Here is a 17,448-nt window from a genome sequence, read left to right as displayed (position 1 = left end):
AATGAACTTGAAGATAGGTCAATAAAAGTTACCTAAACCGAAACACAAAGAAAAAACGGAGTAAAAACAAACAAAGAAACAAACAGAACGAGCCTTCAACAGCTGTACTATATCAGTGTAACATCCATGTAATTGAAATCCCAGAAGAAGAAATAACAGATCAGAACAAATATTTAAATAGATAGGTTGAACATTTTCCAAAAATAATGAAAGATATGAAACCCAAGAACACAGAGAATCAACAGGATAATTTTTAAAAAATCTATACACCTTATATTAAAACTGCTAAAAACCAAAAGTAAAGTGAAAATCTTGAAGGCAGCCAGAAAAAAAGATACATTACATACAGAGGAACAAAGATAAGAATTACATCTTTAAAGAGCTGAAAGGGAAAAATAAATTATCAACCCAAAATTCTATTACTAGTGAAAACAGCTTTCAAAATTAAAAAAAAAATTACAGATTTTAGCCAAAAACAAAAGCCAAGAGAATTAATTCCAGCATATTTGTGCTATAAGAAACATTAAAGGAAGTTCTTCACGCAGAAGGAATATGATACCAAGAAAAACTTGGGTTTATACAAAGAAACGAGGAACTCCAGAAATCATAAAAATAAAGACAAATACAAAATACTTTCAGGGCTTTCAGATACACAATCTTATCATCTACAAGGGATGGACTTACTCTATTTCTCCCTAATTCTTGTGCTTTTATTGATTTCTCCTCTCTAACTGCTTTGTCTAGTGCCTCCAGTACAATGTTGACTAGTAGAGGTCCTCTTCAGTTTATTGCTGATCTTTGTGGAAATGTCTCTAGTATTTCTCCATTAAGTACAATTCTAACTTTAGGAACAGAGTATATATTTTATTATACTAAGAAGACACATCAATTACATTCTATGCTGTGTTTTGTTAAGGGCTTTTTCACTATCTATGGAGATAATCATGTAATTTTCCTCTTAAATCTATTAATCTCGGGAGTCCAAGATGGCTGAGGAGTAGGAGACCTAAATTTCAGCTGGTCCCAGGAATTCAGCTAGATAGTTATCAAACCATTCTGAACACCTACGAACTCAACAGGAGATCAAAGAAAAGAATAGCAGCAACTCTCTGAACAGAAAAGCGACCATTTTCTGGAAGGTAGGACGTGCAGAAAAGTGAATCTGAGGTGGCGATATTTGGGAAGATAGACCGTGGGGGAGGGAGCCTCTGTCAGCCACCACCTGCGAGTGACAGAGCAGCAGAGCACAAAATTGGAACTTTTAGAAGTCTGCTCCGCTGAGGGATGTCGCTGGGATGGTGTGGTCTCAGGACCCTCGGGGTGCCTGAGTGCAGCAGAGCTCCCAGGTATTGGAGCACAGAAGCCGGCTGCAGAGATGGAGCTGAGGAGCAGGCTCTCAGCTCTGGGTTGCCATAAACTGTGATCAGCGGCACAGTTGGGCCACTGCTCTTCCAGCAGGGACCCAACAAGCAGCAGATCTGGGGAGATTCCCCTTCCTCCCCCGGGAGGAGCAGCGTGGGAGTGCACCGCAGGAATCTGCTGGGTTTGGAGACCCCAAATGGGGTCGTGTGCCAGAGACAGAAATGCTCGGTCATAGGCTGGGTGAGCACGGAGTGTGGTGGGAGACCAGGGAGATGGGAGTGATTGACTGCTTTTCTCTGGGGGTTCACTGAGGAGTCAGGTGGAGTTCTTGGCTCCTCTGGGACCAGAGATTGGGAATGCACCATTTTCATTCTCATCCTCCAAAACTGTATGGAAAGATTTCAGGGAACAAAAGCTACCCAGAGCAGGGCGCCTGGGTGGCTCAGTTGGTTAAACGACTGCCTTCGGCTCAGGTCATGATCCTGGAGTCCTGGGATTGAGTCCCACATCTGGCTCCCTGCTCAGCAGGGAGTCTGCTTCTCCCTCTGACCCTCCCCACTCTCATGCTCTCTCTATCTCATTCTCTCTCTCAAATAAATAAATAAAATCTTAAAAGAAAAAAAAAGCTACCCAGAGCAAACCCAAGCAGATTACTTAGCCTGGCCCCTGGCAAGGGCGGGGCAATTCTGCCTCGGGCAAAGACATTTGAGAGTCACTGCAACAGGGGCCTCCCCCAGAAGATCAGCAAGAACATCCAGCCAAGACCAAGTTTACCAATCAATGAGAATGGCTAAACCACAGCGCTAGGGGAATACAGCACATAAGAACTCATGGCTTTTTCCCCATGATTCTTGTCTTTCAACTTAAATTTAAAAAAAAATTTTTTTTCATTTTTACAGTTACAATCCATCTCTTCATTGTATTTAATCTTATTTGCACACACACACACAAATTGGGTCTCATCTGATTTGTTTAGTGTATATTTCTCTGGGGTCATTGTTGCCATTTTAGTATTTTGTTCTCTTGTTCATCTATTCTTCTCTGGATAGAATGACAAGATGGAAAAAGTCACCTCAAAAAAAGAAAACAAGAGGCAGGACTGACTGCCAGGGACCTAATCAGTATGGACATAAGATATCAGAACTAGGGTTCAGAATAATGATTATAAAGATACTAGCTGGGCATGACAAAAGCATAGGAGACACTAGAGAATCCCTTTTTGGAGAAATAAAAGAACTAAAATCTAGTTTGAAAGTCAAAATCAAAAAGGCTATTAATGAAATGCAATAAAAAATGGAGGCTCTAACCACTAGGATAAATGAGGCAGAAGAGAGAATTAGCGATATAGAAGACCAAATAATGGAGAATAAAGAAGCTGAGAAAAAGAGAGATAAATAACTACTGGAACACGAGGGGAGAATTCGAGTGATAAGTGATACCATGAAGCGAAACAATATTAGAATAATTGGGATCCCAGAAGAAGAGGAAAGAGAGAGAGGGGCAGAAGGTATACTGGAGCAAATTATAGCTGAGAACTTCCCTAATTTGGGAAAGGAAACAGGCATCAAAATCCAGGAGGCACAGAGAACCCTCCTCAATATCAATAAAAATAGGTCAACACCCTGACATATAATAGTGAAACTTACAAATCTCAGAGACAAAGAGAAAACCCTGAAAGCAGCTCGGAACAAGAGGTCAGTAACCTACATGGGTAGAAATATTAGATTGGCAGCAGACCTATCCACAGAGGCCTGGCAGGCCAGAAAGGACTGGCATGATATATTCAGTGTGCTAAATGAGAAAAATACACAGCCAAGCATAATTTATCTAGCTAGGATGTCATTCAAAATAGAGTGATAAAAATCTTCCAGGACAAACAGAAACTTAAGGAATTTGTGATCACCAAACCAGCCCTACAATAAATATTAAAAGGATCCTCTAAGCAAAGAGAGAGCCCAAAAGTAACAGACTAGAAAGGGACAGAGACAATATAAAGTAACATTCACTTTACAGGTAATATAAGAGCACTAAATTCATATCTTTCTCTTTTTTTTTTAAAGATTTTATTTATTTATTTGAGAGAGAGAGAATGAGAGACAGAGAGCACGAGAGGGAAGAGGGCAGAGGGAGAAGCAGACCCCCTGCCAAGCAGGGAGCCCGATGCGAGACTTGATCTCGGGACTCCAGGATCATGACCTGAGCCGAAGGCAGTCGCCTAACCAACTGAGCCACCCAGGTGCCCCTAAATTCATATCTTTCAATAGTTACTCTGAATGTAAATGGACTAAATGCTCCAATCAAAAGATACAGGATATCAGATTGGATAAAAAAAACCAAGACCCATCAATATGCTTTCTGCAAGAGACTCATTTTAGACTCAAAGACACTTCCAGATTTAAAGTGAGGGGGTGGAAAACCATTTATCATCTAATGGACATCAAAAAAAAGCTGGGGTGGTAATCCTTTCATCAGACAAATTAGATTTTAAACGAAAGATGATAATAAAAGATGAGGAAAGACACTATATCATAATTAAAGGGTCTATCCAACAAGAAGACCTAACAGTTGTAAATATTTATGCCCCTAACATAGGAGGAGCCAAATATATAAGCCAATTGATAACAAAATCAAAGAAACACATTGATAACAATACAATAAGAGTAGGGGACTTTAACACCCCCTTCACTGTAATGGACAGATCATCTAAGCAGAAGATCAACAAGGAAATAAGGGCTTTGAATGACACACTGGACCAGATGGACATCACAGATATACTCAGAACATTCCATCCTAAAGCAACACAATACACATTCTTCTCAAGTGCACATGAAACATTCTGCAGAATAGATCACATCCAGGGTCACAAATCAGGTCTCAACTGATACCAAAAGACTGGGATCATTCCCTGCATATTTTCAGACCACAATGCTTTGAAACTGCAACTCAATCACAAGAGGAAATTTGGAAAGAACTCAAATACATGGAGGTAAAGATCATCCTACCAAAGAATGAATGGGTTAAGCAGGAAATTAAAGAAGAATTTTAAAAATTCACGGAAACAAATGAAAATGAAAACACAACTGTTCAAAATCTTTGGGATGCAGCAAAGGCGGTCCTAGGAGGTAAGTATATAGCAATACAAGCTTTTCTCAAGAAACAAGAAAAGTGGGGCACCTGGGTGGCTCAGATGGTTAAGCGTCTGCCTTCGGCTCAGGTCATGATCCCAGGGTCCTGGGACCGAGTCCCACATTGGGCTCCCTGCTAGGCGGGGAGCCTGCTTCTCTCCCTCTGCCTCTGCCTCTCTCTCTGACTTTCATGAATAAATAAATAAATAAAATTTAAAAAAAAAAGAAACAAGAAAAGTTTCAAATATACAACCTAACCTTACACCAAAGGAGTTGGAGAAAGAACAGCAAATAAAGCCTAAACCCAGCAGGAGAAGAGAAATAAAGATCAGAGCAGAAATCAATGAACTAGAAACAAAAAGAACAGCAGAACAGATCAATGAAGCTAGGAGCTGGTTCTTTGAAAGAATTAATAAAATTGATAAACCTCTGGCCAGACTTATCAAAAAGAAAAGAGAAAGAACCCAAATAAATAAAATCAAGAATGAAAGAGGAGAGATCACAACCAACACCGAAGAAATAAAAACAATTATAAGAACATATTATGAGCCACTATATGCCAACAAATTAGGCAATCTGGAAGAAATGACTACATTCCTAGAGATGTATAAACTACCAAAACTGAAACAGGAAGAAATAGAAAACCTGAACAGACCCATAACCACCAAGGAAATTGAAGCAGTAATCAAAAATCTCCCAACAAACAAGAGCCCAGGGCCAGATGGCTTCCCAGGAGAATTCTACCAAACATTTAAAGAAGAATTAACACCTATTCTTCTGAAGCTGTTTCAAAAAATAGAAATGGAAGGAAAACTTCCAAACTTTTTCTATGAGGCCAGCATTACCTTGATCCCCAAACCAGACAAAGACCCCATCAAAAAGGAGAATTACAGACCAATATCCCTGATGAACATGGATGCAAAAATTCTCACCAAAATACTAGACAATAGGATCCAACAGTACATTAAAAGGATTATTCACCACAACAAAGTGGGATTTATTCCTGGGCTGCAAGTTTGGCTCAACATGTGCAAATCAATCATTGTGATACACTACATAAATAAAAGAAAGGACAAGAATGATTTGATCCTCTCAATAGTAACAGAAAAAGCATTTGACAGAGTACAGCAGGCTTTCTTGATTAAAACTCTTCACAGTGTAGGGATAGAGGGAACATATCCTAATATCATAAAAGCCATATATGAAAAGCCCATAGCGAATATCATTCTCAATGGGGAAAAGCAGAGCTTTTCCCCTAAAGTCAGGAACACGGCAGGGATGTCCACTATCACCACTGCTCTTCAACACAGTACCAGAAGTCCTAGCCTCAGCAATCAGACAACAAAAAGAAAAGGCATCTGAATCAGCAAAGAAGTCAAACTCTCACTCTTTGCAGATGACACAACACTCTATGTGGAAAACCCAAAAGACACCACCCCGAAATTGCTAGAACTCATACAGGAATTCAGCAAAGTGGCAGTTTATAAAATCAATACACAGAAATCAGTTGCATTTCTATACACCAGCAACAAGACGGAAGAAAGATTAAGGAGTCAATCCCATTTACAATTGCACCCCAAACCATAAGATACCTAGGAATAAATCTAACAAAAGAGGCAAAGAATCTGTACTCAGAAAACTATTGAACACTCATGAAAGAAATTGAGGAAGACATAAAGAAATGGAAAAATGTTCCATGCTCATGGATTGGAAGAACAAATATTATTAAAATGTCTATGCTACCGAGCGCCTGGGTGGCTCAGTTGGTTAAGCGACTGCCTTCGGCTCAGGTCATGATCCTGGAGTCCCTGGATCGAGTCCCACATCGGGCTCCCTGCTCGGCAGGGAGTCTGCTTCTCCCTCTGACCCTCCCCCCTCTCATGTGCTCTCTCTCATTCTCTCTCTCTCAAATAAAAATAAATAAAATCTTTAAAAAAAAATGTCTATGCTACCTAGAGCAATCTACACATTCAATGCAATCCCCATCAAAATACCATCCACTTTTTTGAAAGAAATGGAACAAATAATCCTAAAACTTGTATGGAACCAGAAAAGACCTCGAATAGCCAGAGGAATGTTGAAAAAGCAAAGCAAAGCTGGCGGCATCACAATTGCAGACTTCAAGCTCTATTACAAAGCTGTCATCCTCGAGACTGACACAAAAACAGACACATAGATCAATGGAACAGAATAGAGAGCCCAGAAATGTACCCTCAACTCTATGGTCAACTAATCTTCGACAAAGCAGGAAAGAATATCCAATGGAAAAAAAGACAGTCTCTTCAACAAATGGTATTGAGAGAATGGACAGCCACATGCAGAAGAATGAAACTGGACCATTTCCTTATAACATACACAAAAATAGACTCAAAATGGTTGAAAGACCTAAATGTGAGACAGGAATCCATCAAAATCCTAGAGGAGAACACAGGCAACAACCTCTGTGACCTTGGCCGCAGCCACTTCTTGCTAGACACGTCTCCCAAGGCAAGGGAAACAAAGGCAAAATGAACTATTGGGACTTCATCAAGATAAAAAGCTTTTGCACAGCAAAGGAAACAGTTGACAAAACCAAAAGACAACCGACATAATGGGAAACCAGCCTGAGATGTAAGAAGATCTGGATCTCTACAAACAGAATATCGCAGGCGGTTGGTTTCAAGGTACTAAGCAGGGAGCCGTGAGTCCGTGGGCAGATATCGGAGGATAAAGGACAGCGGGAGGGTGCCTGGCGGTGGGAATCCAGTGAGCGACAGCCTCGCGCGCTGCGGATGGGCACAGACTCACAGACCGGTAGCGCCGGGGAAAGAACTTTAGGGCAGCCCCAGGGGCGGAAACCAGGAGCGGCGGGGTCGCGCCTGCGAACTGCAGCCCCCAGTTGGACACCCGGAGCAGCGGGGTCGCGGGCGCACGAACTCGGAGCAGCTGGCAGTTTTAGAAGCACAAAGGGCAGAGACGTGCCCCAACCTGGAGGCACGACTGGGAGCGCTGCGGAGGGGCGCACAACCCAGGACGCTGCAGTTTATAGCAGCACGGACAGAAACGGAGACGGTGTGGCCTGGAAAGCTCACTGAAGAACAGACTGAGGTCTCTCTGCTCTGAGGCAGAGGGTTGGAAACGGTCTCTTCTGCTCTGACTCACGGAAGAGACGCAGAAAGCTGCCAGGGAAAGGTGCCAGAGAACAAAAGCCCCAAAGACTGATTCCAGCTGAGCCCATCACCCGCCACAGGGGCGCAGGGCAACACCACCCAAACAGGGTTGCCTGAGTAATAGCACGGCAGGCCCCTCTGCCAGAAGACAGGCTGGGAAAACGAGAGGCCAGCAACCCTAAGGTCCCAAGAAAACAGGTGCATCTTGCTTGGGTTCTGGTCAATAATTTGGACTCTATACATTCCCTCAAACACCCATCAACAGAATGACTAGGAGGAGGAGCCCCCAAAATAGAAAAGACTCAGAGATTATGACTTATGCTGCAGATTTACAAATGGATACAGATATAACCAAGATGTCGAAGATGGAATTCAGGCTAACAACTGTGAAGACAATGGCTAGAATGGAGGAATCAATTAATGGCAACATAGAGTCTCTAAGGGCAGAAATAAAAGGTGAATTGACAGAACTTAAAAATGCTATCAATGAGATCCAATCCAATCTAGATAATCTAACAGCTAGGGTAACTGAGGCAGAAGAGAGAATAAACGACCTGGAAGACAATATAATAGATAAAAAGGGAAAAGAGGAGGCCAGGGAAAAACAACTCAGAATCCATGAAAATAGAATCAGAGAAATAAGTGACACCATGAAGCGTTCCAATGTCAGAATAATTGGAATCCCAGAGGGAGTGGAGAGAGAGAGAGAGAGGACTAGAAGATGTATTTGAGCAAATCGTAGCTGAGAAGTTCCCTAATCTGGGGAATGAAACAAACATTCGAGTGCTAGAGGCAGAGAGGACTCCTCCTAAGATCAGGGAAAACAGGCCAACACCCTGGCATGTAATAGTAAAACTTGCAAATCTTAGAACCAAGGAAACCATCTTAAGGGCAGTTAGGGGGAAGAGATTCCTTACGTACAGAGGGAGGAACATCAGAATAACATCAGACCTATCCACAGAGACCTGGCAAGCCAGAAAGGCTTGGCAAGACATATTCAGGGTACTAAATGAGAAGAACATGCAGCCAAGAATACTTTATCTGGCAAGGCTTTCATTTAGAATGGATGGAGAGATGCAGAGCTTCCACGACCGGCAGAAACTGAAAGAATATGTGACCACTAAGCCAGCCCTGCAAGAAATATTAAGGGGGGTTCTATAAAAGGAGAAAGACCCCAAGAGTGATATACAACAGAAATTTACAGGGACAATCTATAAAAACAACGTCTTCACAGGCAACATGATGACAATTAATTCATATCTTTCAATAATCACTCTCAACGTGAATGGCCTAAATGCTCCCATAAAACGGCACAGGGTTGCAGATTGGATAAAAAGACAGGACCCATCTATATGCTGTCTACAAGAGACTCATTTTGAACCTAAAGATACATCCAGACTGAAAGTGAAGGGATGGAGATCCATCTTCCATGCCAGCGGACCTCAAAAGAAAGCTGGGGTAACAATTCTTATATCAGACAGATTAGATTTTAAACTAAAGTCTGTAATAAGAGACACAGAAGGACACTATATCATTCTTAAAGGGCCTATTCAACAAGAAGATCTAACAATTGTAAATATCTATGCCCCCAACATGGGAGCAGCCATAGATAAGCCAACTGTTAACCAAAATAAAGAGTCATATTGATAACAATATGTTAATTGTAGGAGACCTCAATACTCCACTCTCAGCAATGGACAGATCATCTAAGCAGAAAATCAACAAGGAAACAAGAGCTTTGAATGATACATTGGACCAGATGGACCTCATTGATATTTACAGAACATTCCACCCTAAAACAACAGAATACTCATTCTTCTTGAGCGCACATGGAACTTTCTCCAGAATAGACCACATACTGGGTCACAAATCAGATCTCAACCGATACCAAAAGATTGAGATTATTCCCTGCATATTCTCAGACCACAGTGCTCTAAAACTGGAACTCAATCACAAGAAAAAATTTGGCAGAAATTCAAACACTTGGAAGCTAAAGACCACTCTGCTCAAGAATGTTTGGGTCAACCAGGAAATCGAAGAAGAACTTAAACAATTCATGGAAATCAATGAGAATGAAAACACACCAGTCCAAAACCTATGGGATACTGCAAAGGTGGTCCTAAGGGGGAAATACATAGCCATCCAAGCCTCACTCAAAAAAATAGAAAAATCCCCAATTCACCAACTAACTATACACCTTAAAGAACTAGAGAAAAAGCAACAAATGATGCCTAAGCCATGCATTAGAAGAGAAATAATTAAAATTAGAGCAGAAATCAATGAATTAGAAACCAGAAACACAGTAGATCAGATCAACGAAACTAGAAGTTGGTTCTTTGAAAGAATTAATAAGATCAATAAACCACTGGCCAGACTTATCCAAAAGAAAAGAGAAAGGACCCAAATTAATAAAATTATGAAGGAAAAGGGAGAGGTCACGACTAACACCAAGGAAATAGAAACAATTATTAGAAATTATTATCAACAACTATATGCCAATAAACTGAGCAATCTGGATGAAATGGAGGCCTTCCTGGAAACCTATAAGCTGCCAAGACTGAAACAGGAAGAAATTGACAACCTGAATAGGCCAATAACCAGTAACGAGTTTGAAGCAGTGATCAAAAACCTCCCAAAAAACAAGAGTCCAGGGCCTGATGGATTCCCTGGGGAATTCTACCAAACATTCAAAGAAGAAATAATACCTATTCTACCAAAGCTGTTTCAAAAAATAGAAACAGAAGGAAAACTTCCAAACTCATTCTATGAAGCCAGCATGACCTTAATCCCCAAACCAGGCAAAGACCCCATCAAAAAGGAGAATTTCAGACCAATGTCCCTGATGAATATGGATTCCAAAATCCTCAACAAAATCCTAGCTAATAGGATCCAACAATACATTAAAAGGATCATCCACCACGACGAAGTGGGATTTACCCCAGGGATGCAAGGGTGGTTCAACATTCGCAAATCAATCAATGTGATAGAACACATTAATAAGAGGAGGGAGAAGAACCATATGGTCCTCTCAATTGATGCAGAAAAAGCATTTGACAAAATACAACATCCTTTCCTGATTAAAACTCTTCAGAGTATAGGGATAGAGGGAACATTCCTCAAGTTCATAAAATCCATCTATGAAAAACCCACAGCAAATATCACCCTCAATGCGGAAAAGCTGAGAGCCTTTCCCTTAAGATCAGGAACACGTCAAGGATGCCCACTCTCACCACTATTGTTCAACATAGTACTAGAAGTCCTAGCAACAGCAATCAGACAACAAAAAGAAATAAAAGGTATTCAAGTTGGCAAAGAAGAAGTCAAACTCTCTCTTTTCGCAGACGACATGATACTTTATGTGGAAAACCCGAAAGATTCCACCCCCAAATTACTAGAACTCATCCAGCAATTCAGTAATGTGGCAGGATACAAAATCAATGCACAGAAATCAGTTGCTTTCTTATACACTAACAATGCATCTGTAGAAAGAGAAATTAGAGAAACGATTCCATTTACAATAGCACCAAAAACCATAAGATACCTCGGAATAAACCTAACCAAAGAGGTAAAGGATCTATACTCTAGGAACTACAAAACACTCATGAAAGAAATTGAAGAAGACAAAAAGATGGAAAAATATTCCATGCTCATGGATCGGAAGAATAAACATTGTTAAAATGTCTATGCTACCCAGAACAATCTATACCTTCAATGCCATCCCGATCAAAATTCCAATGACATTTTTCAAAGTGCTGGAACAAACAATCCTAAAATTTGTATGGAATCAGAAAAGACCCCGAATCGCCAAGGAGATGTTGAAAAAGAAAAACAAAGCTGGGGGCATCACGTTGCCCCATTTCAAGCTATATTACAAAGCAGTGATCACCAAGACAGCATGGTACTGGCACAAAAACAGACATACAGACCAATGGAACAGAATAGAGAACCCAGATATGGACCCTCAACTCTATGGTCAAATAATCTTTGACAAAGCAGGAAAAAACATGCAATGGAAAAAAGACAGTCTCTTCAATAAATGGTGCTGGGAAAATTGGACAGCCACATGCAGAAGAATGAAACTCGACCATTCTCTAACACCATTCACAAAGATAAACTCAGAGTGGATTAAAGATCTCAATGTGAGACAGGAATCCATCAAAATCCTAAAGGAGAACATAGGCAGTAACCTCTTTGACATCACCCACAGCAACTTCTTTCAAGATACATCTCCAAAAGCTAGTGAAACAAAAGCAAACATGAACTTTTGGGACTTCATCAAGATAAAAAGCTTCTGCACAGCAAAGGAAACAGTCAACAAAACAAAGAGGCAACCCACAGAATGGGAGAAGATATTTGCAAATGACACTACAGATAAAGGGCTGGTATCCAAAATCTATAAAGCACTTCTCAAACTCAACACCCAAAAAACAAATAATCAAGTCAAAAAGTGGGCAGAAGAGATGAACAGACACTTCTCTGAAGAAGACATACAAATGGCTAACAGACACATGAAAAAATGTTCATCATCATTAGCTATCAGGGAAATCCAAATCAAAACCACACTGAGATGCCACCTTACACCAGTTAGAATGGCCAAAATGGACAGGGAAAGAAGCAACAAATGTTGGAGATGTTGTGGAGAAAGGGGAACCCTCTTACACTGTTGGTGGGAATGCAAGTTGGTACAGCCACTTTGGAAAACAGTGTGGAGGTGCCTCAGAGAATAAAAAATAGAGCTACCCTATGACCCAGCAATTGCACTACTGGGTATTTACCCCAAAGACACAGATGTGGTGAAAAGAAGGGCCATATGCACCCCAGTGTTCATAGCAGCAATGTCCGCAATAGCCAAACTGTGGAAAGAGCCGAGATGCCCTTCAACAGATGAATGGATAAAGAAGATGTGGTCCATATATACAATGGAATATTACTCAGCCATCAGAAAAGATGAATACCCAACTTTTACATCAACATGGATGGGACTGGAGGGGATTATGCTAAGTGAAATAAGTCAAGCAGAGAAAGTCAATTATCATATGGTTTCACTTATTTGTGGAACATAAGGAATAGCATGGAGGACAGTAGGAGAAGGAAGGGAAAGATGGGGGGAGAATTGGAGGGAGAGATGAATCATGAGAGACTATGGACTCTGAGAAACAAAGAGGGTTTTAGAGGGGAGGGGGGGAGGGGGGATTGGTTAGCCCGGTGATGGGTATTAAGGAGGGCACGTACTGCATGGAGCACTGGGTGTTATACGAAAACAATGGATCGTGGATCACCACATAAAAAACCAATGATGTATTGTATGGTGACTAACATAACATAATAAAATTAAAAAAAATAGATAGATGATAGATAGATAGATGATAGATATAGGAAGAAGGTATTATAGAGGCATGTCGGCAGTTTATTTATAAAAACACTGTTATTTTTCTGGATAAAAAAAGAATGACAATTATCATATGATCTCGCTGATATGGGGAATTTAAGAAACAAAACAGAGAATCATAAGGGAAGAGAGGAAAAAGTAAAACAAAATGAAACCAGAGAGGGAGACAAACCATAAGAGACTTTTAACCATAGGAAACAAATAAAACAATAAAACAAATAAAATACTAGAAATATTATATTAGAAAATACTTTGTATTAATATTCATAAGCAATTCAATAAGTTTATAGTCTCTTTTTCTGTGTGCTGTTTCCCAAAAAATTGCTGAAGTACCTATGTTATACCTGCTATAAAAGAAAGAATTTGGAAGTTTTTCTTCACATTTTAAAAGGTTTGAAACAATTTATGGAGCACTGGAGTTATCTAGCCTTTAAAGACTTGGTAAAATGTGGACTATTTTGCAAGGAAATTCTTGATAATTATCTCTATGATATTATAGAATATCTAATTCTATAATATAGAATATAGAATTATCCAATTATTCTATGGAAATTAATCTGTTTAAGTTTTTTATCTTTAATGGGTCATTCTGGTAAATTATATTTTCTAGGAAACTATCAATTTCATCCAAGAATGCAAATCTATTTGCATTGAAGTTTGCAACATCATTTCTTTTGAATTTTAAAATTTCTTCTGTTTCAATTATTTCTCCACCATCCTTTCTCATTTTGTGTTTGTGTGACTTGTGCCTTTTCTTCTTGACTCATCAGCTGGTAATTTATTACATTGATTTCTTTAGGAAACAAAATTTTTAATGTATTAATCGGATCTATGCTTTTTCTAATCTCTATTTCATTAATTTCTGCTTTTACCTTTATTCTCCTCCTTATGTTTTCTTTTGGGTGTCTCTATTGCTCTTTTGCTAGATATTATGACCCAGGAATTTAACCCATTTTTGCTTTCTTTCATTTTTATTCATGTATGTGTTTGCTCTAAACGAACTGTGGATTCAACATTTTACGAACTGCAATGTTTTAGGAGAGTTTTTTGGGAATTTGTTAAGATGATTCAAAAATGTAAATGGAAGAGAAAAGGGGTAATGATAGCCTGGACACTTCCAAGTTAGAAGAGCAAGGAGGAGGCTTGCGCTCCCAGAGATGAGAACTAAACAATTAGGGTGGTGTGGCACTGGCGGACATAGAGAAATTGACCAATGGAAGAGAAGAAAACCCCCCGAGTCAGACCGCTATGTATGGAATGCTGTTGGACAAGAGAGGTGGAACGTTATACCATTGAGGAAAGGGGCGGGTGGTGGTTCAACAAACGGAACTGCAAAAGATGGTCATCTGTTTTAAAGGACAAAAGTGGACCTGACTCATACTATATAAAAATCCAGATGAATCAAGAACTTATATATGAAAAACAAAACTTGAAATTCTTATTGGAGAATACAGAGGGGAAGAGGTTTCTTAAATCGGACCAAGCAATGTCTACTGAATAAAAGACTTTATAAGCATGACTATTTTAAAATTAAGAATGTTTGTTCATCAAATGACACCTGAAAAGACAAGCTAAATATTAGGAGATGAGAGTCACAATATATGCAACCAACCAAGAACTAGTAGCATAAGTGCATAGAAAATCTTCTTTAAATTCAGGCAAAACCCACAAAGGACACTATAGAGAAATGGTAAAAATTAATGAGCTTTTCACAGCAGAGGAAATGCCTAGAAATAAAGACACATTTACCGTTAGTGATCAGGAAATGCAAGTCAGGACCACAAAAAGATATTGCTTCACACCCTAGATAAAAATAAGAAGTCTGAGCATACCAAGGGTCAGAGAGGGTGTGCCTCTATGGGATCTCTCACATATTCCCGGTCAGAATGTAAACTGATGCTACCATTTTGGGAAAATAGTGTGGCGTTATTCCCAAGCTTGAGCATTCACACACTCTGGCCCAGCTGTCCCTCTAGCTGTGCGGAGACTGTGGGAGGACCAAGAGGCATGGTGACAGAGGGACCAATAGAAAAGCTGGTGTCAAGTGAGTCAAAGGGCCTAGCTGTGGGGGTGGAAAGCAGCTTTCTAATGCAAGAGATATTTAAAACAACAAAAGACGAGAACAAGACCGTCACAGAAAATGAAATCCAAATGGCCAGTAAACATATTAAAATGTGCTCAACCTCAGCTGGCGTTAAGAAAATCCTAGAAATACAATGAAGCCCTTCTGCACACTCACTAAAATGTTTAAAATGTTTAAAATGTCGAAGAGGGTGTGAAGCAAGCAGAACTCCCATGTTTGGCTGTGGGAGTGTAAATGTGTACAACTGCTTTGGAAAACTATATGGCTTTATACCAGGAGCCCCAGCATTCTATTCCCAGGCACACATTAGACAGAAATATACACCAATTTGCACCAAAACAGGGACAAAAATACCCACACTGCTGTACGATACATAGCAAAGTTATTAAGGGAGTAGATCCTAAGAGTTTTTATCACAAACACAAATTATTTTCCTTTCTTTTTATTGTATCTGTATGAGATGATAGTTCATAGCTGATCCTATTGTGGCAATCATTTCACAAAATACGTCAATCAAATCATCATGCTGCATACCTTAAACTTACTCAGTGATACACGGCAAGTATTTCTCAATAAAATGGGGAAAAAAGACTGTCCATAGCAGTACAATACATAATAGCCAGAAACACATGACAACTTGAATGCCTTGCAGCAGTAAAATGGATAAATTATGGCATACTCACAAAGTAAGTCCTATATGGCCATGAGAACAAATGTACTACAAATACAATTTAGGTTGATGTGGGAAACAAAGGGAAAAAAAACAAAACAAACAAACAAACAAACAAAAAACCATTAGGGGCGCCTGGGTGGCTCAGTCATTAGGCATCTGCCTTTGGCTCAGGTCATGATCCCAGGGTCCTGGGATCGAGCCCCACATCGGGCTCCCTGCTCCGCGGGAAGCCTGCTTCTCCCTCTCCCTCTGCCTGCAGGTCTCCCTGCTTGTGCTCTCTCTGTCAAATAAAGAAATAAAATCTTAAAAAAAAAACCATCAGGGGCACCTGGGTGGCTCAGTCGTTAGGCGTCTGCCTTTGGCTCAGGTCATGATTCCAGGTCCTGGGATCGAGCCCTGCATCGGGCTCCCTGCTCAGCGGGAAGCCTGCTTCTCCCTCTCCCACTGCCCCTGCTTGTGTTCCTGCTGTCGCTATCTCTCTCTCTGCCAAATAAATAAATAAAATCTTAAAAAAAACAAACAAACATTAAATTTCCTTACTACTTTCAGCCCATTGACAAGTCCTTGAAATAGACGGAGTGACCTTCCTCTAGGGACTCAGCCGCCTCTGTGGGCAAAAGGCAATTTTAGCTTAACATTATCCTGACCCCTCGGGATCCTATAAGTCTACTTTATCATATAAAAATTCCTTTAGAAACTTCCTTTATCTCTACTGCCCAATATATATGTTTTTTTAAAAAAGATTTTATTTATTTATTTGTGAGAGAGAGAACACCAGCGGGGGAAGGAGCAGAGGGAGAGGGACAAGCAGACTCCTTGCTGAGTGCAGAACTTGATGTGAGGTTCAATCCCAAGACCCTGAGATCATAAGCTGAGCCTAAATCAGGGGTATGCTGCCCAACTGACTGAGCCACCCAGGTGCCCCTCCCCAAGATGTGTGTTAATAATCATCCTCATCCTCCAAGCATATGGCCCACTGATACAGATCTGAAGAGTGTCATGACTAAGGTTTTATTAGATAGTAATAAATGACCTTTTCCTAACAATAGCTGGCCCCCTTGAGGTCCTGGAGACCTTGCTTCCAAAATTCCTTAGAGACTTACACTGTCCCTAACCCCCTCTCAACTTGAAAGTATATAATCAGTCACAACCCCAGTGTAGTTCTTTCTGCCCATAGATCCTGTCCCCATGCTTTAATAACACCACCTATTTGGACGAAAGGTGTCTCAAGAATTCTTTCTTGGCTGTTGGCTCTGAACCCCACTATTTCCTACATCATAGATGGCTCTCAAAAATATAATCTTGAGCCAAAAAAGCCAGTCCCCAAAGAGTATATCCTGTAAGATTCACTTTTCATGAAGTTCAAAAGCAGAGGTAAGGGTGGTGGTAGCCTACAGGGAGGAGGAGAGTGGCTGATGAGGACACGGGGTGCTGGTCATTTTCTATTTGTTGATCAGAGTGGTAGTTCCATGAGTGTGTTCACTTTGTGGAGGTGCATTACTCTGTACACTTAAGATTTGTGCATTTTACTGTATTTTGAATACACTCGATTCAAAGCGTATATGTAAAAGGAGAGATTTAGGAGATTCGACCATTAGATGTGGATGGAGGGGGATAGAAAGAGTCCAGTGTTACTCTATGGCTTTGGCCCGAGGAGCCAAGTTCAT

The sequence above is a fragment of the Mirounga angustirostris genome, unplaced genomic scaffold, assembly GCF_029215605.1.
Source record: "Mirounga angustirostris isolate CCGP_5_RB_7025 unplaced genomic scaffold, mMirAng1.0.hap1 SCAF_13, whole genome shotgun sequence".
NCBI classification, from domain to species: Eukaryota; Metazoa; Chordata; class Mammalia; order Carnivora; family Phocidae; genus Mirounga; species Mirounga angustirostris.
Note: the sequence above shows the minus strand (reverse complement) of the source record.